This window comes from Zea mays, chromosome 2 (genome assembly GCF_902167145.1).
Source record: "Zea mays cultivar B73 chromosome 2, Zm-B73-REFERENCE-NAM-5.0, whole genome shotgun sequence".
NCBI lineage: Eukaryota > Viridiplantae > Streptophyta > Magnoliopsida > Poales > Poaceae > Zea > Zea mays.
In genome coordinates this window covers 225,505,579-225,511,849 of record NC_050097.1, presented here as the reverse complement: position 1 = coordinate 225,511,849, position 6,271 = coordinate 225,505,579, and the positions used below count along the sequence as shown (strand labels likewise).

The following is a 6,271-nucleotide window of genomic DNA, read 5'->3' as shown; positions in this document are numbered from 1 at the left end:
TAGCTTACTCATCTCCGTACTCATATTCAAACTCTATTTTACGAGAAGTACAATTTAAAGTGTAAAATAGTATTTTGGATAGCCATATGGATGAATTATTGGATACTGTCTTATAAGACTTTCTAGCAGCTCACCCATCCTATCTTATATCTAGAGTAGTGGATATCGAGTCAGCTCGGCTCCGTTAAGCAACCGAGCCAGACCAGCTCGGCTCGTCTCGTTGGTGAGCTCGAGCTGGCTCGTTTAGCTCACGAGCCACAACAAAAAATAGTATACATGTATATATACAACAATATAATCAATTGCTAATTAATTTCATACTAATTTAAGACTAGAAAAGACTAATAATACTCATAATTTTATATATCACACCATTTAAACCCTAAATTAACGTAGTTCATCACTTATTAATTCATCCAATACAATTATAGACTTTGTTTTGCAGATAAATACTAGCTTATTCGAGCTAACGAGCTGGCTCGAGCTCGTATCGAGCTGGCTCGTTAACGAACCGAGCTAAGATGTTAGCTCAGCTTGTGACAAAATTAAAACGAGACGAGTCGAGCTGACCACGAGTTGAGCGAGCTCACGAGCCACGAGTATTTTATCCAGCCCTACTTATATCTCATCTCGTATTTCAAACTTTCGTCTGTAAATAATATAGTCTATGGTACAAAGTGATATTTTGCACGACTATATATACAATCCAGTATCAAACTCAGGCCGATCCGTGTCTCCCGTTGGTGAACAATATTTTTTCTCCAATATGTAAAAAGGTTCGCGCATTATTGATATATTACATACAAATAAAATGCTTCGAAACGTTGTAGAGTTGCAACCAAAACCAAGATTCTAGGTTCACTCTAGTTTATTATTATTGATACTAGGTGAGTGCCCGTGCGTTGCGACGGTGTACAAACTATTTGATAAATATTAGTGCAAAACAATTATATGGAAATGAACAACATATATGCAGATTTTTCAACATTTGTGGAACCCTGTAACAGAGTATGATTTAAATCAGATATAGCTACACTGGCTGAGAGGCAGAAACACAACTCGCATTCTCCAAAGTTGTATTGCCTGAATTAATGAAGTTTCTTAAATTTATATTGATAGCAATAGCAATTGCATATACAATATAATGCACATATCTTTGAACAGAAATTGCCCTCTTCATTTTTTCCCTAACATCTAAAGAAAAACACAATAATGGAAGTGATGAGTGCTTACCAGTATATATACACCTCGGCCCTAATATGATAAAAAGAAATATCAGTCAGGATCGTGAAATGTAGAACAAGCAGGGAAAGTGAAGATCTATAGAACTTGAGACTCTCTGTTACACGGTTCAGCCGTCCCACGACGCACGAGGCTCGTCCCAGGCTTCAAGCCCATGTCACCGACGGACATACGACCGACGTCCAAGGAGAATCGTGGGTCTGTGTCGCATGAGTGCCGACCGCATACCCCCATTCAGATAACACCAGCATCGACACGCAATGATAAATCATCATTTGAAGAAAAAAATCCATCTCTATATCTTTACCCCCATTCAGATACCACCAGCATCGACACGCAACGATATTGGTCCTAAAGCATCAAACTTGACCACGGATATCCCTCATCCGTACCTGTTTAAAATAAAATCAAATATGTAACTAAAAGGGCCTGCTTATGATTAATACCATCATGCCTAGACATCATCTTCACATCACCTCATGGATCATGCATTGAATTAAGGAGATGATCCTCGTCTATGGATAACTTTCTTAAGGCTTCAGAGAACAGTGTGTATCTTGTGACAACTCGCTTATACAGATCATGCAGTTGCTTGACTTCCCCTGGAGTCAAGCTTTCAGTTTCTGAGTCCATGAAAGGGAATCTAGAACCTGTCAAACGTATCGCTTTGAATGCTATGATCATTCGGCCTCAAAACTGGTACGGACACACAACAACCATTTAAAGGAAAATCTGTAAGAGCTTAGCATTTTATTTTATTTGATAGGTAAAATGGTTCCTGAATAGGACCGCAATAATAACCACACCATGTTGTTTTCAAGCAAAAAATAACACATTTTGCTTGGTGGCAAAAAACAAACTATTTTGGAATGCAAATTCATGGTCAAACAAACTTCTCCGAATAAATTGAATAGTATAGTAAGCAAACCTGCCATATCAGTTTCCTCCTGATTTGCCCTTGCATATGTGGGAAGCCCCTGTGAGCTACTTGGGCTTGCAACAGATACTTGAGTAGCTAGTCTTGCCGATTCCATATGTTTCTGAAACTCGCTTTCCTCCATTGAGAGCGAGTGAGCACTGACATCTATTATAAACATCTCTGCTGAAATGAGGTTAGTCAGGTAATATTCGACTTCTGAAATTAGCTTTGTTTCTCTTCTAAAGAGATGAACAAACTTCAGATTTGAGTGCAGCTGAGGAGGATTGACCAGTAATAAGCAATGCTGAACTTCAGAAAAAATATAATTTACAACCCAAGCATGCGCCAAGCGCATGCTGGATGATCTCAAAACACATTCACATGCGGAATTATCTGAATTTATAATTTACAACCCAGGCAAGTAAATATCAAACCAAGAGGCAAGCTTTCTCCTAAGAAAGCACTAAATCACCAACTGAAATGAGAAAAAAAGTTTATGTTCAAAACCATCTCTTTTGCAAGAACAAGAGGAAGATGAGGTTGTTAAGATGAGGAACACTCCTGATTTATTTAATAAGATAGTTGATAGCATATGTCCTACTATCTTTCTATGTTTGAGTGGGTTTTTCTTTATTAATGTTTAAGCCATCTACTTAAATTATTTGATGTATTGCAGACATGTTTTATTGGACGCTGCAAGAAAGGTGGGCATAGAAGGGGTCGAAGAACTATTTGAAGACCCTGCCAAAGGAGTCGATGAGGTATGTTTTCCAGTTAATTCTGTTCCTGGAGCCATATCTCTGTCATGACAGGGCTCACAAATCATTTTTATTGCTAAAAGGTTCAGGAAGAACTCAAGAAGTATTCATCTGGCATCTCCGGGGTCCCACATTTTGTGGTATGAGGATTTATTGATGATGATTTTTATCATCTTTTGTCCATCGTCCCACGTATAAGAAATTTATCCATTTGCTATTCACGTCACCATCTTTCAGATCAATGATAAATATCAACTCAGTGGTGGCCAGCCTCCAAATCTATTCATGAGGGCGTTTGAGATAGCTGCAAAAGATGGAGCTTAATGGCATTTCAAAGGAGCTCCTCCAGTAGTCTTCGCATATGTTAAAAAGGAATAGGAGCAGAATTTAACAATAAAGTTCCAGCACAGCTCATCGCTGATTTGCGAAAAATATGTGGAATCAGTTGTATTTTTGTAGTTCTGATGTGGTGATAATTAGTGGTGAAGATGGTGTGGATGTTCACTTTCGAATAAAATTCTAGGTGATCGGATATGGCATATGAGTTAGAATGCCCCATAAACAGAGCCCGGTCTGTATTTACATTTGGTTCGATATCAGAAAACAGCAAAGTTCAGATTTGATATTCAAAAGGAATAAAAAAAGCTAACAGACACAGCTGCATTTAAATTGATTGTTACCATTTACACTGAATATTCCACAAACTTTCTGGTCCAATACCATTTATTAACCTAGAGAAAATTTCTGTCGTGTTAAAGCTTGAAATTTGATCATTGACATTTTGTTCCAAACCATCTGACAGATCCTCCTAAAAATCATTGCCAAGGGTGGCACAGAACCATCAACTTTGTCATGAAGAGAGAGGAATAATCTACTCTACAAAGAAAAAAAAGAATTTTCACACTGCTGGAAGTTTCAACAAACGATCTAGGACTGTATTTCATCAACACACATTTTCACACTGCTGGAAGTTTCCAGAACCTTAGTTTTAGCTTGGCTTTTCCACTTGCCGACCGTGAAGACTTCCATCAGATTCAGCGGGGTCATTCATCCTCATTGAACAACATAATCTGCAATGGAACATTATGAAGTTAGAGACCTTCTTAAGAATGTTTTCAGACTGTTTAAAAGAACCATGTCGACAAAGTACCAAGTACCATTTCAGTTCACAAGTGAAATGGTTTCTGGAAAAAAGCTAGGTACCTTTGCACAGACAGGGCAGGCTTGACTTCTTTCCATCCACTCGTAAATGCAACTAAGATGGAAATTATGTTTGCATTGCAACGCGATCTTCGGGTTCTCGAAATCATATTCTGTGTGGACAGATGTGTATATGATTCAGTGCACAAGGAATGCTGAAGCCACAAATATATGGTGTTGCGCATAAACTGTAAGGGCAAGCATGATGGTTAAAACATCTGTCTTTCACCTTTTGCAAGCTCAAAACCACCTGACATGTTTTTACTTTTACATTGACGTGGAAACAGATAATAATAACAATAATCTAACAAACCATCATAATTGAGCACTTAGGTTTAGGCATGACCATATTTAGAATGAATCAAACAGATGAACATGTATTTCCTTCAGCAGCTAGGTACAACTCCAAAAAAATTAACTATTTATCTTTTTATCCATGCATGCTAGACACTTAAACCTGTAACTTATAAGAGCAATGTCAGTTGTTTCCACCAACCATAACCAACCTTCTAGGCACACTGGACAGTCATCCTCACTGTCCGAAGAATCGCAGAACTGTATTCCATCGATTCTCGAGCCTTCTGAGTGATGTTTCGCTGATGACCCAGAAACCTTACGAGCCGTGCAGGATATTGTTGTTTGTCAAACTATAAGCTACCCTTTCGGTAAAATGACACACTAAAAAAGACAGATATTCATGGTAGGAACTATATGAAGGTTTGAGTCACCATAACAATAGCAACTCCACTAAACTGCATCCTATTATTACTATATATTTGTTAAAAAAATCGGATCTCATCCAAGCTGAGCTCCTTGGTTACAAAATTCTGGGCCCATTCTTTGTATTACTTTTGCAGTTCTATAGCAATTAAAAGTTTATCTAGAACAAAATACTTATGCTTAGGAATAGAGGTTCAAATCCTTTTAGCTTAATCTATTGATAAATTGATATCCACATGAATAATATGTAAGGTAAGGATCAACCTTTTTTTAGATAATGAAACCAGGTTCCGGCCTCACCTCTTAAGCATCAACATATTCTGCCTTGCATATGTGGAAGCTATAAATCAACAAAGCACAATGGCAACTGTAAGATGGCTATCAGAAGAAAAAAGAATCAGTGCATGCACGGTATACCATAATCAAGCTACCGCCAAAACACAGCATGAGATGAAATCTGATATGCTTTTTTCATAATGTCATATAGTTAAGATGTGATGCTTAGGATCAAAGGTAAAAATTGTTTTTATCAGTCGTCATGCTTCCACCATGCATGCACTGGCCTATCGCATACAAAACAATACAACATACGCTTGCTTCTTCATTATAAGCAAATTATCAATTACACCTAGGTTCCCAACTATCAATTACACCCACAAGACGCACATAATTAGAAAGGGTAAAAGAGAAGGCGGATGGAATACCAGGAACTGGCGTGGGTCGGGCCAGGCAGAGCGGTTGAAGCGCTTGACGGCGATGCGCTGGGCATCGAGCTTCCCCTTGTACACCACATTGGGAGCCTTCTCACCCTGCTCAGACACGATGTTCTCCACCGCAAACCCTGATGTAGCTAGCCGCAACTGCTCGAAGGTAAACTCCTAGAACGCAGGCAGGTTGTATGCCTCCTCATCATCCGTTACTATGGATGGGGGGAAAACGAGTGTTGCCGTCAAAATACTCTGAATCCCATACAAAAGCTAATCCACATGCCTAACAAAACCTATTTGCAGCCTAATCAACAGGCATCAAAGAGCCCCAAAATCAGAAATAAATGCAGTAAAACCCCCACAGAAGTTGTCTGCACACGCAACTACAAATATCACCAACCGAATTGGATGGCACTCTACTCAATCTAGCAACCATCCGAATGCAGATGTGGCAAGCATACGTGAACCCGAACACCAACAAATGGTATCGAAGAAGTTAATCCGCGCATTTCCAGCCATGATCATTTAGCTATCAAAGAGCGCCGAAATCAGAAACGGTTCCAGAAAAAAGGCTCAGCGGCAGTGCGGAAACGCAACTGCAGATATCACGCATCGAACTGGATGGAAGCGGCCATACGCGAACCCAAACACCCAGAAGAGAAGCAAAAAAACATCTCGGAGAAGGGAAAAGCAGTCGCCAAAACAGTTAAACAGCAAAAAGCAAA

General features: G+C 39.1%; 1 long non-coding RNA gene across 1 annotated transcript; it reads left to right on the top strand.

The window, feature by feature from the left end:
• The first annotated feature begins 2,896 nt into the window (after positions 1-2,896).
• Positions 2,897-3,509, top strand: LOC103647965 (uncharacterized). The gene is made up of 3 exons (XR_563147.2): positions 2,897-2,922; positions 3,003-3,059; positions 3,157-3,509. It is a non-coding gene; the product is annotated as an uncharacterized lncRNA (long non-coding RNA).
• Positions 3,510-6,271: the final 2,762 nt, after the last annotated feature.